The sequence below is a fragment of the Danio rerio genome, chromosome 13 (assembly GCF_049306965.1).
Source record: "Danio rerio strain Tuebingen ecotype United States chromosome 13, GRCz12tu, whole genome shotgun sequence".
Classification (NCBI taxonomy): Eukaryota; Metazoa; Chordata; class Actinopteri; order Cypriniformes; family Danionidae; genus Danio; species Danio rerio.
In genome coordinates this window covers 40,906,018-40,924,814 of record NC_133188.1, presented here as the reverse complement: position 1 = coordinate 40,924,814, position 18,797 = coordinate 40,906,018, and the positions used below count along the sequence as shown (strand labels likewise).

At 35.1% G+C, this 18,797-nt stretch overlaps 1 protein-coding gene across 3 annotated transcripts in view; it reads left to right on the top strand.

The window, feature by feature from the left end:
* ppp2r5eb (protein phosphatase 2, regulatory subunit B', epsilon isoform b) overlaps window positions 1-18,797 on the top strand; it is a 44,207-nt gene that overhangs the window by 10,234 nt on the left and 15,176 nt on the right. The window contains exon 1 of one of the 3 annotated variants that reach the window (XM_017358715.4): window positions 8,877-9,033. The exons of the other annotated variants lie outside the window; for them this stretch is intronic. The gene's annotated coding sequence lies outside the window, so the exon portion shown is untranslated. Of the gene's footprint in view, window positions 1-8,876; window positions 9,034-18,797 lie in introns of those variants that run through there. 3 annotated transcript variants of the gene reach the window in all.

Here is an 18,797-nt window from a genome sequence, read left to right as displayed (position 1 = left end):
AATTAATCTGGAACTTTTAATTCAGTTTTTTTTTACCTTGTAAATTGTAAAAATTGCAGCAGCTTTTGCAGTATTAGATTTAGGGATGCACAGGATTGATATCGCAATGTGCGCATCCGCAGTAGTCACTTCACAAAGATATGCAAGTCTGGATTAGAGTTGATCAGGATCTACAGAATTATATGTAATCACTGTGTTTTTACAGAATTCATACAATTCATGCAACAGCAAAAAAGTTTTTATCATGTAAAGTTTTTGTCTTTGTTTCTAGTCCAAATATCTACATTTTAAAGTGAAAACAAGATTATTTAACTTACCCCACTGGCAGGTAATTTTGGTTGTTTTAAAGAAAAACTCCTAATTTGGTCTTATTTCCTCTGAATTTTAAAGCAAACAATATTTTTACTTAATTATTTTTTTAAATATATTTGCACTAGAAATGAGAAAACAAAGTTAGAAAAGCATTTTTTGCATTGTGACTATTTGATTTCTGTACCTGAACACTGGTAGACTCCCCAGAAAACTGTCAAATAGTGCTATTCAATTATCTTTGAAAACTGTATTTAATTGCAATATCAGATTTTTTCAATATCGTGCAGCCCTTATTGGATTAAAAGATCAGAGAAAGCGAATCCACACCCACTGACCCACCCTCATCAGAGTACTGGTTGGAAATGTTTAAACGTGGAGGAAAAAAAACACACAAACACAACTAAAAACCAGTGTGAACAGGGCTAATAATTGACATTCTTTTTTTTACTACTTTGGAATCAAAACTGTGAATCAATAAGAATTTAAATGACTAGTGGAATCCGAATTGATAAAATTCAAACAATACCATCATGGGTGTCAGAAGGATTGTAAAATGTCAAATATGAGACTTGCATCTCGACTTGTCTGTGCTTGTTTAGCATGATGACTTGCTCTGTTTACCAACTGCATATTTGAGATGTTTTTCTCCGTTATGATCCACTAGTGAACTTGATGCAAATACTGTTTTGGTTCCGTTATAAGTGTTTCCCTATTGTTGTTCCTTGCTGTAGGAAAGACTGAGAACGGCACATAAAACAAACAAACGCAGAGCCATATCAAATGTTGTTGCAGCCCAAGGCTTGCCTGAGAGTTGTGGTTTTGGCAGGCTCTGTAAATGAAGCAGCAATCTTTCCGTTTCATTGAGAGCACAAGCGATCAGATCAGAGCTCTGGCTTTGTCAGGTTCATGTCAGATGGCCGTGTGTCTGAAAAGCTTGTTTTTGTGGAGTGCATGTGTGAGATTGAGGGTAGTCATGTGCTTTACATTTGTGCAGTGGTCTAACTTGCTTTTCTTTTGCCCTTTTTTAGACTAATTAAACCTTCAAGGGTCTGCAAGATTAATTGAAAAAGATTGGAAATGAGAGCTGATAGGATTTAAAGAGCCCCTATTATGGGTTTTTGAAAACTGCCATGCAATGTGCAACACAGCTCTAAGTGAATGAAAACATCCAGCTGATGTTTAAATCTGAAGACACACCTTGTTTAAAAAAAATTGATTTAACTCGGAGTTGTTTAAGTGATTTGTTGTTTGTCTGGACTTTTTGTCTGTTTGTATTAACATCAAAACGAAACAATACCAAATATGAAGTGCCGGATCCAGTAAAACGTGAACGTGCCTTTCACTAGGAATGCGGGTGTGTGTGGAACTGAAGATGAGTGAACGTTCGGGTGTTTAATATAACAAATCTAACCTACAACGGGGGATTCGTAGGCCATTTGTTAAAGGAAGGATCAGAAAAGACAACGGATGCATGGAACTTTGTCAGAGCTGGACAGGAACTGTATAGTACACAGTTCATGGATCAGTTTCTTTCTCCATTTCACAAGTGTAAGTGTGATTAAAATGGCTGCCCCTTTGTTTTCTCTATCTTGCAAAATATGTATTTAATTGTGTTACTTGTAATCGCACCAAGTGGCTTGTACTGTATTTGGTTAACTCATTTTATTCACATATAGAGTCTAAAGTCACGTAAGAAAAAGAGGTGCGCGATCCTCTACCATTTGCCTTTGCTGTGGTCACCATTAGCTGTTCCTACACAGACAGGTGTCAAGTTTCAAAATAGTTCAGCTTTTGCCACTGTGTGGATTATTACTGAAGGTGTGTTGGTGTTTTCACTTCTATTTAAGAATAGAGCAATATACTGCTGGTGTTAAACTGCATTGCTTTAATGCACTCCTGCATTGGGCTCACACATACACTCTGCACTCTATCTCAATATTGCTGGTAAGCTGTGGTGGGCATTTCTCTCTGTCTTGCGCTGAACGCGGTCAATTGCAACAGACAGGGTCAATGGACCAATCAGCGCAGATTTGCATCACGCTGAGGAGGGGTTTGAGAACAAATGAATTGCTGAATGAATTATATGGCAGTCCTTGGGATAATTAGGTAAAAATAAATGCATATTATAATAAGACAATAAAAGTGTTTTTTGACCTTGCATGAATATCAGCCTGTTGTTGGAGACCTCCAAAACCTAAATATGACCTTTTATAATGCATAACGGGGGCTGTTTAACAAACATGAAAGGCATTGATTGGACTAATTTTATATTTATAATATATTTTTTATTGCACGTATAACGAAGTTGGTAAATTATCCAATATAAACCATTTTAGATAACAATATAAATGTAAATAATCAACTTTTATTAATGCTATTTGTGCTCAACTGTAATGTCACCGTTTTTCTTGGCTGACACTTTTTGTCTAAAGAGGCTGTGTGTGACCAAATAACCTTTGAGTCTAAATTAGTGCACAAAGTGGTCCAACAGGTTGATTTAGTGTTATTTGTAGAGTGCCTCTGATTGGCTGTTACCCTTATGAGAGCCCGCCCATTGACCTGTGTCCTCTGTAGGTGGACATTGTGTTTTCATGAATTGTCTTTGAATTTTTTGAGCTACTCTGTCAAGTCCTGTTGTACTGTTCAGAGGACATCCTGGGCTTTCTACTGATATGTCATTTGATTGGCTGGCATGCTAGGAACCACTTCTCACACTGCATCCAAAATTGCTGACATACAAAAAAGCACATTTGATAAGAAGGAGAGAGGCATGTAAAATGTAGCTTTTTAATTGTTTTTTTTACTATTATTATTACATATATATTTGTTTATTAAAGTGTCGGGAACAATAAATTTAGCTTTCAAAGCTGTTAACTTGTTTGTGTTATTAAATATCCTTTTTTAAATGTCCTTTATAGTGGACACCAGGACCATCTTAATGTAATTAATGGCTGCGTGTTGTAGGGGCAGAGCTGAAGCAGAGAGGATTCTTCATAAATAGTTGAGGGAGACTCTGATTTAGAGTCTGACAGTCAGACAATCAGTTTTAAATCACTTTTAGGTTAAATTTGTTTTGAAATGACAGCCCCGCCTTTTTTATTATTATTATTTGTTTAGTTCGGCTCTCTTTCAGACCAAACTGTTTCAGGAATTTTGATACAAAAGGACAAAATGGCTTTTGTCTTGTTTTTGTTACATTAATATTGGATTAATATCCTTTACAGCCATATGCCATATCCTGTACAGTTGTTATTTGAGTTTGGGGGTCGTTTTAAACTAAACTGGTCCTGTGGTCCACTACAGTGGACATGCTGTAAAATTAAAAATAAAAACAAAATGTAAAAACTCTAAATTGTAGATTTTTTTTTAACCCAAAGGATGTAGGAAATCACAGAAAAAAAAGAAAAAAAATTTCTTCGGGTCTCAGGAGGATAAACCTTTTTAGATTACAATATAAATGTAAATAATCAACTTTATTAATGCTATTTGTACACAACTGTAATGTCACTTGTTTTCTTGGCTGAAACTTTTTGTTTAAAAGAGGCTGTGTTTGACCAAATAACCTTTGAGTCTATATCAGAGCACCAAGCGGTCCAACAGGTTGATTTAGTATTATTTGTAGAGTGCCTCTGATTGGCTGTTACCAAGGTAACTGCCCTCCCACAGAGCGTCTGTCTGTTTACCTCTCATCATAAATGAATGCAAAACACAATCATTCATTCACTCATCAAAGAACAGACAACATTATTGTCAGACCCACCTGTTTCATGTCAGACTTTTGCTGAATGGCCTGGAAATAACGCTTGCTATGCATTATTCATGTTATTGACTTCTGATAGGTCAGATCTGTTCATTGTTGGATAAAGAAATGTAGCAGGAGTGACTTGAAACTGTTTCCACTCTCGACCAGTGGCCTTTGCCCCCTGCTGAACGCTCAGTAGTGATTATGGGAAGGATCAAAGCATCTCTCTCCCTGCAGGGGTCACTCCCTCAAAGGTCACCGTCAGAGATGGTGTGCGAGTGATATGATAGGCTAATTGCAGTCATGTATAAGTAAAGACATGGTTCATGGTAACCTAGCAACTGTCATGAGTGCTTATAATAATTGATCGAGGAAACAGAAATCCAGAATTGAGAGTTGTAGATCAAAGGGTAGACAAAACATGCACCTTTTGTGTTGTTTATGTTGTGTGGCGGCCATAGGTTAGTGGTAGTTATATAGTTATACAGTAGTCAACATTTGAAGTGAATCAAAAAAAATAAATCTAAATTGTCCTTCCACAAGCACTGGAGTTGTTCAATAGTTTTAAGACCGCTTTAAAAAGTTTTCATTCGCTTCAAATGTTGACCTCTATAAGTTATATTGTAAGTTAGGGCTGAAATGAAGAAGTGTGTACATTTAAAAAAATAATTTTGTGTATTGACCTTATTCTTCATATATATGTGGGCACCTCTATTGTAATCTTTTTGGCTGCATTTACACTGCATGGTTAAAGTGGCCCAATTCCAAATTATTATTATTTTTATTTTTATTTTTTATTATTATTATTTTTTCACCCATGTGGCACAGATCGGATTCGGCCCATGTATTTGTGAGCAGGAAAAATTCATATGTATTCTGATTTACTCAAATCAGATTCAGGCCTTGTTTATATGTACAAATTTGTCCGATATGAATTGGGTCCATGCCCTTAAGCATGGGCTGGTAAAAGATTTCAACGGTATGATAACCTTGGATAAAAATATCACGGTATCATGGTTTCACTGTGTTGTGATTACTGCTCTAAAGTATATACTTTTTAAATGTCTGAGTAAAAATACAACAACTTTTTCCTCTTTAAACACAAAGTATTTTAATTTGACAAACATTTAAAGTATTTTAGAGCAGCCCGTAAACATGTCCAGCTAAATAGTTAAAGTGAATCATTGACTTCTGCTGTCTTCATTTGTTTCAAATAGAATTTGTCTCTCTGCTGGATACTGTTGGGCAAAAAAAAAAAAAAACATAAATAAAAAATCTTAGATCTACCATAGGAACAATATAGCAGAGAATGTGAGCAGTTTTAAAACCTTGACTTTTCCAAACCATGGTATACTTTGAAAACGGTTATCGTACCATGCCTGCAAGCAGGTAGATCAGATTTTCACTTGTCAATGCGAGGTGCACGTCAAGAACCTTATCGAATGACGTCTACTTGGATGTTTTTATTTCACATCAGACTTCAGCAGATTCCCAAACAGAAAAGCATTTATATTGTCATATAGTACAAATATTAAAGCATGCTTGATGGATGGATGGATGGATGGATGGATGGATGGAGGGAGAGAGAAAGAGAGAGAGAGCGCAACATCCGCCACTTAATATATAAAGCTGTTGCATGCATCACGTGCATTAATCACGCCATGGACATTATGTTAAGATGCCTACTGGATGGCCAAATGAGAACATTTCTGTCATAACTTGTCAAAAAGAATTTTAAAAACTTAAACCCTACATGCGAACAGAATAAATATACCAATGGAGAAAAGGGCGCTCTTTTATTAGCTGTCAGTCAGCGCCCGCAGAATAAGGACAATAAGGTCAATAGTTGCCATGAACTGTGCCGAAGCGCACTTGTCCCCCCTCTTCTCTCCCCTGATGGCCTGCACTCACATTGCATTTACTTTCCAAGCCAGAGCACGCTTGCGTCATTGAAGATGTGACTGTTCAGTTTAACAGGAAGAGAAGCGTTCTCGCTCAGCAGTGACAGCGCAGTCAAATATTTTGCTGAACAAATCCACAACTGTTGATGCTTATAAATTATCATAAAAAGTCCTCGTGGTGCACATATTAGGAGGTTTGCTGAAGATGACAGCTGACCTGCAGCGAGCTGTTGGTGACTTTATTCCACTAAGACCATTCATGTTCATTGAAAAGTAAAAATGTTCAATAAATCCATATGAAACAGTCCCTTTAAAGTGATGTTGCGTCTTCAGTTTCGGGCCCAGTCACCCTGGAAGGTTTGTCAAAGAGCTAGATGCACAGCAAGTGTTCTTTCTTTACCGATAAACTTCTGGTGAAAGGTTACTGTGACTACTTTCAATTTCAAAATGTGATGAAAAGCCGTTTAAACACAAGTGCCGTCAGTTGCAGCAGACGAGCGCAGAAACTCTTGAAAATACTGGTAAAATAAATTCATATTTTAAAGACATGACGCAATGGAATTTTACGGAGACCCGGAAGGGACATGATGGTGGAGAAAAAAAATGAGCGGGAGAAAAAAAATGGGTGGGAGAAGAAAAAAAAAACGAGTGATAGGTAAACATATTTTTGAAAGTTTTTGCGTTCCCTTGTTTTACCATTATATCCTATTATTAGTTATTTTGTAATTGTTCTCTCATATTTTTAATCTTGAAAGCATGTTGAAATTAATATAAAAATGTTGTTTTTATGCCTTGCAAGCAGCAAGTTTAAATGTTTGTTTTGTCTGTATTCTACGTTGTTGAGGCTGCTGATTTGTCACCAAGATAATGTTATCTAGCTGGCCTGCGTAGATGTGGTTTTGTCATATGCAAAAATGAGTGATGAAAGCAATATGAAGTATGTGTTGACAGCTATATTTTGCATTATGCAATGAATGCATTCCAATTGTTGCAGTTCAAAAATCAAATAAATGTTCATTATTTGAACATTTTTAATCCAAGTTTGTTTGACTTTCCTCTGCGAAAAGAAAATATTTTCAAGATAACTGACAACCTAAAGAGATGGTGGATAGGACAAGATATTTCTGCTATGCTTCAATGAAAAAGGCCATTCACCTTTTAATGACATGAAAAATGAAATCACATTTTTGTGTGAAGTGTTTCTTTATGAAATGAACATTCAAGATAATCATGAACAGGGAAGAGAGAGAAAGGAAGTCAAACTACGGCTAAATTTTTCATGTTTTGTACATGACATGTACACATTTCGGATGGATTTAAACCCATCCATCTGATACAAAATCTATTTGCCAGTAGATGGCATTGTCATCACTTTGCAGTCCTAGAGTCTGGAAATTAGTGCATTGAGTTGTGTGTTGTGCAGATGTTTAGTCAGTAGGCTGTTCACATGCCTTATATTAAAAAATGGACTGTTATACACAAATAATGTGACTTCAGTTGCATTGTCATATGCTTTGAATGGATCCTTGTTAGTCGGCAAAATTGAATGTTAAACCCTAAAGCTGCGTTTATTTTGATCATACATTCTGTAAAAACAGTTAAATTGTAAATTATTGCGATTTAAATATTAATATCTAATAGTTTCTAATGTAATAATGAGAGAAAAAAAATAATGAAGTTTTTGAATAATTAAAAATGTATTGTAATATATGTTATTTATTATAAAATTATTGTAATTTTCACTGAGTGGTACAGTTCGTTGCGCTTCATGGCCGTTTCCACTGTTAAAAGGTGCCAAAAAGCGTACCGTACCATAGCACAACAAAAGGATACCCAAAGGAGGAGCTAAACGCGCATATGAACGCTATTGGTTTACAGAGATACGTCACACTCTCGTGCAACAAGCAGGAGAATGACAACAAAGAAACCGCCATTTTTAAATACATAGCCAAGACATTATACCATTATAATATATACATATAACAACTCGCCATGGTCGACACCCCAGCTCAAACAAACCTTGTCGTCGTCTTGATGAACAACCACAAACACAAGAAGAACAAAATCTGCTGGGTCCTGTTTTTGTTTTACGAGGCTTTCTGAAAGTGCAAGCGGTTTCACTTTCTCCAGACAGCTTGCGTGCACTCACCGTGCGGTTATATTTTAAATAACAAACTTCTTAAGCTGATGATAACAACCTGCACGTGACTATTGAAGTGCTTCTGACATCTGATCCTTTTAGAAGTGGACAAACTGCAAAAATGTAGCCAGAGGCTAAGAAAAATTTTTGCCTCAAATCTGACTCTAACTTTTAAGAGGCACAAACCATCTAAAGACTATGAAAGCGAAGCAAATGTTGCCCTGAGGCGGACAGAAACTTTGAGTAGGTTGTGACAACCAGAGCAGCATCAATATAGATATGCTGGCTTTTGTTGCTCAGCTGCGTGGGAAACTCTCTCCATCTGGCCGTCACACTGCTGATGCTGCATGACATTCATTTTATATAAGGTAAACATAAACATGCCAAGAAGTTGGCTTCTTCTTTGCACAACCATTTCAGCAAAAATGTTAACTCTTGAGAAAGGCAATTCATAGAAAGTACATGTTTTTAATTATAACCCCTCATGTCAGTGGTCTTTTTCTAGTGCTCTCACTGAGCCACGTGTTCTGTCGGCCATAGATACATATCCTGCTCAGTGAGTTGCTCAGCAGAGAGGCCTGTGAAGCTCAAACGTGACACACGCAGACAAATCATCAGCGCCTCATTCCCATGGTAAACTCCCACCCCTCCTCCTCGGGGGTCTACGCTCTGCCTCTGACCTTGTGGGTTTAAATGGGAAAGGCAGAAAATAGACTTTAGACACAGAGCCCGTCCGTGTTTCCGTGGGCTCAGCTCGGACACCTGATCTCATGTGTTCCTCAGTGGAGCTGCAACTTCGTTCACTTGTACACATAACACACTCTCATGAGCCAGCTGTGCTTTACTTTCTCAAATAATTTCAATACCAACTCATTTCTGGTTCCCTGGAGTGATCGACGCAGGAAGAAAGCAAGAGAAGGAAAGAGAGAGCTGTCAGAGTGAGTGATAGAGAAGTGCGGGTGGTCGCCGTGTATTTTGGGTATTCTGTGTGTTGGCGTGTTGTCTTCCGTGTTGTTTGTATGTGGACATGGGTGAGACCAGTAGGCATGATTGGAGCAGGAGGCTCTGTTTGTCAAGTTGTGATTGAATCAAACATCTGATCAGAATATATTGTTATGCCCATTACATATCTTTTAGATTCAAGTTCACTGGGTTGAGAGTAGTAGTTTTTTTTTTTTGCGTTTGAGTTTATTTTTATTGCACATTTATACAACCAGGCTTACAAACAAATAAATAGAAAGATAAAAAAGATGAAAACACACTCAGTACAATTACAAATTGAACATCACAAAATATTAAATTTAAACACCACCAACAGATAATTTTAAACTCTGGCTTGCTAAAATTATTGCTTGCTTCTTTAAAGCAAGCAATAATATATGACTTTTTTTAATGGGCCTTAATAATTTAAATGGACTGAGCAGATCTTAAGATGTACTAGGGCTGGTCGATTATGGGAAAAATCATAATCACGATTATTTTGGTCATAATTGTAATCACGATTATCCAAAACGATATACAGTTGAACTCAAAGTTATTCGCCCTCCTTGTTTTTTTTTTTATAAATATTTCCCAAATGATGTTTAACAGCAAGGAATTGTTTGCAGTATTTCCTATTATATTTTTTCTTCTGGAGAAAGTCTTATTTGTTTTTTTTGTTTTTTGGCTAGAATAAAACAGTTTTAAATATTATAGATGATATTTATATAGATCATATAATAGATCAATATTATTAATAATATTATTTTTTTATTGTCTGCAGAAAAAAACACTGTTATACAATGACCTGCCTAGTTACCCTAACTGGCCTAATAAGGCCTTTAAATTGCACTTTAAGCTAAATGCTTATATCTTGAAAATTATGTTGTAATATATGATGTACTGTCATCATAGCAAAGACAAAAGAAAAAAATTTTTTTTTTTTTTTTGCCTTTTATTAGGATAGGATAGTGGAGCTTACAGACAGGAAAGAATTGGGAGCAGAGAAAGGGGAAATATCAGCAAAGGACCTCGAGCCAGGAATCGAACTTCGGGTCGCCGTGCACTGTGTCGGTGCACAGGCAGAAAAATAAATAAACATTAAGCATTGTAGCAGTAAGAAGCTATAATACAGATTATTGAGCTGAAGCTTGACTACAAAATTAAATTGCGAATCAAATCGAAATCACAATATTATGGGATTAAATTCCCACTTAAATTATCGTGGTCGCGAATAGACAAATACTGCGATAAATCAAAATTTTGACATCGCGTGTAAAATTATAACTCGCAAATGCGAGAATAAATACAGAATAAGAAGCAACAAGGTTGTGTACCAAAAGAAATAAGTTATTAAATCTATTAAGTTTTGAAATGGGTTAAAATCTTCTTTTTATAAACAGAGATTGGGGGAAAAATATAAAGGTATATATTGCTAATAATTCAAGAGGGCTAATAATTCTGACTTCAACTATACAGTTATTTTCCTCCCTGTAAATAAGAAAAGGGAAATAAATACAATAGAATAAGAACATGAAACAAACTGTGCTTTAAGCATCTCCACTTTTAGAAAAAAAACTTTAATTACAGCTACAAAAGTCCTTCAGTCAACTGCAGTAAGTGGTTTTGTCCTTTTGCTGTTTGGTTAATCATAAAGACAGTCGGTAGCTGGAGTATTGCGCGCTGTCACTTTTAAAGCAGTATGGTTCTGATTTATGGCTTCACTTTCACATGTCTTAATTCTCAACTCAACACAAATGTGGGTTAATATGAATAATTACTTAACACCACATTTTGACACGCATTTGCATGTATTTGTCCATTGAAGCGCTCGCATTAAGATGACTAGATGTGTGTCCTCTGCTCGTCTCTGAGGCTAAGCACATACACACAACAGCATGCAATCTCTTTCACGCTTTTAAAAACATGAATGATTCGAATGTACATCAATGAATGATCCCCATCCTGTGCTGCAAAAGTTAAGTACATGCTTTTGGTCATTTTTACGTGAAACTGAGCTTTGCAGAGCAACATATGTGTACAACTGGAAAGGAGGCGATATTTAATGCATAATCATTTTATCTCGATTAATGTTTTTACATAATTGTTGAAGCCAAAATCAAAAATTTCGATTAATTGCACAGCCCTACGGTGTACATCAGATATGCTTTGCTTGCGTTATTACATGGAATACAAAAACAAGAGTCTATTGCTTTTATTTAGGGCCTTGCAAGATAAAAAAAAGATATATATTCATTATGTGATACAATTAGGGATGTAACGATTCACTATGAGTCGTTTGAAAATCGATTCAAATATGTAACGGTTTAAATCGATAGAAATGTTGAATGAATCGTGATACATGTTTTGAACAGAGGGAGCGCTGTGTTTATAGGCGCAAGCTCACTCTACCTGCACATCAGTGGCAAGCAAGAGGTGGGTTTGCGGAGTAAAATGACAGCGGTGAGGTGTGTCAGACTAAACACAAACCGTGTGCCAATACTGCGAAAAGATCTTTACTTACACTATCTGAAAAACAAATATGATGCACAGAAACTGTCAGCACAGTGATTAAAAAATATTAATAAACCAAACCACCTAGATGATTTGCAGCTCCGCTTACTTGGAAAGCGAAAGTGTGAAGATCTTTTTCAGACTGAAAGAGAAAGTTGTTCTGTTACAGAAACAGGTATTACATTATTTTGACCCTCTCCTTTTCAAATTAGTGTGTTAAATGTGTATAATACTGATGCTTTTACTAATTAATTATACAAACAATATTAATTATTAAGCTTCATAATCATGTTCGACTCCTGTCTTCTATCCTCCTATATAATTAGTCATTTTATTATCAGTATTTTATGCCAGTGGCCAAACCTATTGACCACCTCTGTACATGTAAAATCCCTGCACAGTCACAGTTTTAGTTTGTTTATATTAATGAGTCCTTAGTTTGTACTCTTTTCAATTTTATTTGTTTTTAAACTAGCAATTTAGTTTTGGCAGAAAAATATATTATTTAGCAAAAAAAAAATGCAGCATTTAAGAAAAAATGAAATGACTCTTCACATTAAATTTGTTTCAAATAATTTTGTTTAAAAAAAAAATCATAACTAAATTTTGAATTGTGAGATTAGTTTTGTAAATTGGATTGAATCATGAGTCAGGTGAATCGTTACATCCATAGACACAATATCTATAAAAAAATGTCTTAAAAAATGTATAAAAATCTTTTTTTGAGATCAAACTACTTATTTTAAAAAAGGCTGAAAAAAGGCAATTTTTGAGGGGAAATTTCGGGGAAAGGAAAGCATCACTACAACCTCTGTGAACAGCCATATAAAGAAAATCATATATTTTAACATAGTAAACAAATAAAAATAAATATCATCTCCACTTTGCTCCACTTGAACAGCTATATCAGCCTGAAAACATTAAGAACAATAAGCAAAACAAAAATGCTTAACATGTTTTGTATACTTGGTCAGACAGTATTTCAGCATCCATTTTAAAATTGTTACAGATTTTTGGACCTAAAAAAGCAAAACAGCTGGTAACACTTTATTTTAGTGGTCCACTTGAGTATTAGTAGGCTGTCTGCTTAATATCTGCTGATACTGCTCCTTCAACAGACATTTAACTGACTATAAGAAACTTTGCAAGTAGTCAACTTACACTAAGCCTAACCCCAACCTAACAGCCTACTTACTGTATAATATAATGAGAGTTAGTTGGCATATAGATTCAATGTAACTTAAATTTAACAACCGGACCATCAAAATAAAGTCTGACTAAACAGCTTGTCCACTCTGCATGGTGTGCTGAGAAGTCTTTAAGAGGGTGTACTACTGGAAGGCACATAACGATACTGTATATTAAATCTCATTTATTTCAATGTACACTATTCTGGTATGTATATTGTGATATGCTTATTTGCAATAATATTGATATATATTGCAAAGCCCCACTTATATTGCATTTTTATACAATAATGGGTTTTACTTGATGGATGAATCTGTGAGTCCACTGCAAAACTATTACTCTGTTTTGTAGTTTTTATTTATTTATTTTTTAATTTTTTTTGAAAATGGATACAAAACCTGAAATGCTTTCCAATTTTCATGTGAATCTCAGAATTGGTGCGTTATTTTTCCCAACTGTAAAACTAACTATGTACTTTTTAATCATGTTTATGATAAGACCAGTTTTTTTTTTATATCTACTGCCTATATTAACCTCTTATTTTTTAGGTGGTTGTGCATTTTAATAATACTAAACAAGCAGGGTTTAGTTATATATTTACATCGTATTGTTTGTTGGTGAGTATTATGGAGTTAATTTCAGAATGTATTGGTCAACGGAGCATGTTTAAAATGTACATGCATTTTTCTTTTCTTTAAAAAATGCACACGTTCATTTAGCTTAATCTTTAGGCAAGGCAAGGCAAGGCAAGTTTACTTATATAGCACTTTTCATACACAGTGGCAATTCAAAATGCTTTACATAAACAGGAATAAAAGAGAGTAAGTGTAAGAAAATAAAAACAAATAATAAGAATTATAAAAATAAGAATTAAAATAGATAAAACAGACAAAAATTTAATAGGTTATAAGAAAAAGAAAAGAAAAGAAAAACATGTAAAACACAAAATATTTAATTGTTGTATCGCATGCAAAAACTTAAAAGGAACATCCATTTTTCATAATAGTACACTGCCTACAGTACATGTATTGACTTATTTGTCATTGATCAGTTATACATGTCATGAGAAGTGTAATTAGCTTCCTGCATTGAATCTGTGCTTGTCTACGACCATATCAGCCTTTTCTGTGCAGACGTGCAGTTTCATGCCAAAGTAAAAGGGTCTTCCCTTTAGATTCAGGGAACTGTCTTTTCTTGAGTGTGCGTGTGTGTATTGAATGCATACAGTACATTTCCTTCCCCGTCTTTGGCTCTGTAAAAATCACCTGCTTGTTCCACCTGTCGGAACAACTCACGCATACACACACATACACACTCCTGCACATGCACTGTGTGTGTCTAGTTACTTGCACAGAAGTTTGTAACCAGTACACTACGCTCACACTCTGCATTTAATAACACACACACATACATACAACACTCTCTAACGTAATCTAAGACCACCATTCCATCAATGGGTTTTTCCCCACCCAGGTTTTTAAAGTGTGTGTTGTAAAGCACCATGAGTCGTCACTTTATATGAATGTATTTTGCAGATCTGTTTCTTTATAATCTTTCAAATGACTTTGCTGCAAGCTTTGCGTTCACCTTTTACTTGAGCTTTGCTTTAATACGTCAAAACCTTTAGTTCTGTGTTGAAATAACTTTTTATTTTTACTTCAATGTATTTCTATACCACAATAAAATAATAATAATAATAATAAACAAATTAATTAATACATATAGCGCCCTTAAAAGTAGCATCTCAAGGTGCTTTACAGGCATATAAAATGTGCTGCAGTTAAACATACATAAAAGGATGAATGCAAAAAAATGCAATAATAAAAATAATTAAAAATACATAATAACAATAATAATAATTGATCTAAAAATCAAATAAAAAGCAAATGAAAGCTACCCTAAAAAAGTACGTTCAGAGTATACTCAGGGATACTGCATTGCGAATATCAGAGGGTAAAGAGTTCCACAATTTAGGTGCCAATGAATTTCACATAGATTTCATGTAGACGAGCAAAAAGCATATAGGGGTGTAGAGGATTAAAAGTTCAGATAAATATTGTGGTGCTAGACCATTCAAGGCCTTGTACGCAAGCTTGAGAATTTTAAAATCAATACGAAAACTGACAAAAAGCCAGAGCAGTTTTTTCAAAATAAAAGTTATGTGCTCTCTTGCACTGTCCTCTTCAAAATTCTAGCTGCTGAGTTTTGTACAAATTGTAACTTGCTTAGGGTTGCTTTTGGAACTCTGGCCAACAAAACATTACAAAAGCCAATACAGGAAAATACAAAGGTGTTAATGAGTTTTCAGCAACAGAAAAGAGCACCATGGGACAAAGTTTGGCGATGCTTCTCAGATGAAAAAACAATGTCTTGACTGTGTTACTAATATGCAGTTCAAATGTAAGATTGGCACCCAGATTTTTTTTTAGTTTAGAGCCATCCAAACACAACAACAGTACACTGTAAAAAAAAAAAAAAAAAAAAAAAAAAAAAGTTGAATCAACTTCATTTCAAGGCAAACAGCTTCAGAACATTTTTGAGTTTACTCGATATAAATCGAATCAAGTGCATTTCTTGGGTTGAAAGTTGAGTCAACCCAAAATAGCTCTGCAACAAGTTGCCTTACAATTTTAAGTTGAGTCAGCTTTTTTACAGTGAAGTTGAACATTATGTTGAAGAAAAATTGTAAAATTAAAACTAAATTAGACTGAGCTAATAAAATCAAGGGGGAAAAAACTACAGATAATTCATAGATTATGGAAAACATATAGAGGAAAAAGCACTCTGTGGTTAAAGGCATTTTCTGTAAGGTGAAGTTTCAGATTCTCCTTAAAAAATGATTGTGTGGAGATTAGTCTAAAATAGAAAAAAGGTTGACTGTTCCACAATTTGGGGCCAGCAATAGTAAAACCCTGCTCTTACTTTCACTTTGATCTAGGAGCCTGTCATTGTGAGAGTATCCAAATTTAGCATGGATGCTTTTTGTTTTAGTTTAGTTTTTTTCTAAATGTGTGCGACTGCTTCACAGAAAATGGCTCATCTGAATATTCTCTCCAATGCTGTAATTGTTTAGCTGACTCTCGCCACTGTTCTTGATTGACATTGTTTGCAGAGATTATTCTATTCTGCATGTTAGGATGTTCAGGTTTAAATGTGCTTCTGGTGTTTCCACGGGGTCTTAAAGTCTAAAATTTAAAAATAGAAATTTTAGGACTTAAGTCTTAAATTATCAATTCAAAATATTTTTGCACAGGTCTAATTTTCAGATGTCCTTGTACCACTACATCTAATGCTCATTTAAATTCTTTTTTGTTGTTGTTGCTTGGTTTTTTTGTGGTGTTGTAGTTCTTTATTGCACTAGTCCGAATGTAATTTGCTGTATTACAACTACAAATGAGACCAACATGCAATAGCCAATCAGCTCTCTGTTTTTGAACTCAGTGCGCGGCGAGTGTGATGTCATTGCTGTGTTTGCGGAGGTTCACTTTAGGTACGCCTGACATGATTTCAACTGGCGGAGCTTACGAAATGTTTTGAGACTCAGGTGAACAGTTCACATGGCAGTGGCACTACATTTGATTTGAGTTGAATATGAATCACTTTGAACAGATTTGTCTAAAACGGGTATGACAGGTATATTTTCCACCATTTATAGGTTTTACACTGATGTACTGCATTACAATTTTGAATTTAAAACAATTTAATAGTTACTGATAACTGGAAAGGAATACTTTAACCTATCAGCTTACAATATACTCATTACCTGTTTTTCTATGCTCTATTGGTGATAATGGTCTGGAATGTTGGACCATTATTGCCTTTTTAGCTTATAAGCAGAGAACAGAAACTTGCCAGACAGTAATGTGTGAATTGTGGAGTAGGCAAAATAATAATAAAAACAAAACAAAAAAAACGTCAGTATTTTTAGTAAGTTTTTGCTATTATTCTTTCCATAATAAAATATATAAATGTAGAGCAACCCATGTTCTGTTATCATTGGTATTTGACTTTATTAGGTAGAAGGCTGTCCGAGATATGAACAAAAGCAAGTGATGCATCAAAGTTTGATTTAAAAAATCTTTATAATAAATTCTAAAAATAATAGAAAAACAATTAGTTAAAAAAAATCTTGAATGATATTATTGATATGACGTAGTTCTGGAAACTTTCTACTTCTCTGTTTATCTGTCTAACTTTACAGTGGGTTTTTTTTTTATCCGCCCCTGTCATTTAAAAGAATATCTCAATGGCGAACACGTCACGTATAAAAGCCTCGTCTGTTTCGTGAGGTGTGCAATGCGGCACCAGCCTTAAGATGTTTGTTTTTTCTGTAGTTCAGTGGTGCATCTGACCTGTCTTTAGTACTGTTTAATTTGAATATATTTATTTTACCACTAATATTGTGATTTAGCATTTTCTCTTTATGTGTTTGGGTGTTTTTGATTTTGTAATATATCGTCTTAAATTTAATATTTAAGTGTCTTAAAAAGGTCTTGCATTTGACATTATGATATTTGCATAAACCCTTATATTGGACAAGTTGATCTGTCTATCATTTTCTCTGTATATGAGCAATTTCAGCGTTATGAATGTGACATTTGCAGTAAAAACTAAAAACAAATTCACAGAGAAGGTGTATTTTAACATTATATTGAAAACATCTGTTTATATTTTACAAAAGACTAACCACACAGTTATGGGATCAGAAAAGTATTAATTTGTAAAAAACACACAAAAAAAGTTATACTTTATAAAGTTATTGGATGTGAAGTATGCAAGTTTACAGTCTACAAGTATACTTTGTAGAAATTCTGTGAATTAAACTGCACAACCCAAAATAAATAATGCTCATCAAAAGGATGAGAGTCTGCTCTATATAAAACAAAAATCATTGACTTTATTTTATTTTACATTTTTGCATTTATGAGGAAAAATCTTCAGGATGGATGTGACATTTCTCTGTTATGCATGTGACAAATGTGAAATTGGCATGTGTGTGACTTTAGGAAATCAAATATTATTGTTTGATTTGACAGATACATTTTTGAGTAGTTTTACAGTCCTGTAAAATACAAGCATACAAAAAAACGTAGGGTTTTGCTATTTTGGTAAAAACATATGTTTTTTTCATGGCAAGGTTGACATTTGCATGGAATCGCTCACATGTTCTGCATGATTGTAAGAGGGTTGTGACCTGTAACAATTAGTAACAGTAGTTTTGATTTGCATCATTGCATTTTTTATGTTAAAGACAGTGGCGTAGCGGACGGGCCCGCAGGGCACGCACCGCGGGGGGGCCCCGCGTGATTAGGGGGCCCCGCGTCGTCGCGATTTTCAATAAACTGTTGGGAACAACTGTGGTCGGAACCAAAGTTCACACGTCTGTGTTCTCTGAACACCTCTCAAGCGGTGGACTACTTCATTCTGATTGCTTGCCGCCAATGTTGCCAACTTAGCGACTTTGTCACTAGATTTAGCGACTTTTCAGACCCCCCTAGCGACAAATCTAGCGACTTTTTTGTGTGTTATTGGAGATTTTTTTAGACTGTCATTTTTCCATACCGTACCGTCCCTACTCTTCTCAACGAGCTGCGTGTGATGCCGCCAGTCCCTCCCCCGCCTCACAGCACTGACAGGCGGCTCAGTCAGTCCTCATACAGCAACCTCTCCCACCTGCAGCCCGAGAGCAGATCACCCCTCTGCGTACCGACGACAAATGATTTAGCAAAGGCAGTGTGAAGGTATTTCCCTTGTACAGTCAAACCGATCTACTTCTCCTTTATTTTAACAATTTACTTGGACCGTTTATTCTTTTCTTGTTCACAATCACATATATTTTAGTGACAGTTTCTGAACTTGTCTGAATTTATTTCATATGAGAGATTACTGCACATTCACTATCGTTACACATCTATAATGATATACTGTATTCAAACAGCAATAAATGTAGTTAAATAAACATGCTTATATAAAGTGTAGTGCAATTATAAATACCCCTTTATTAACCATATGCTGTTAAACA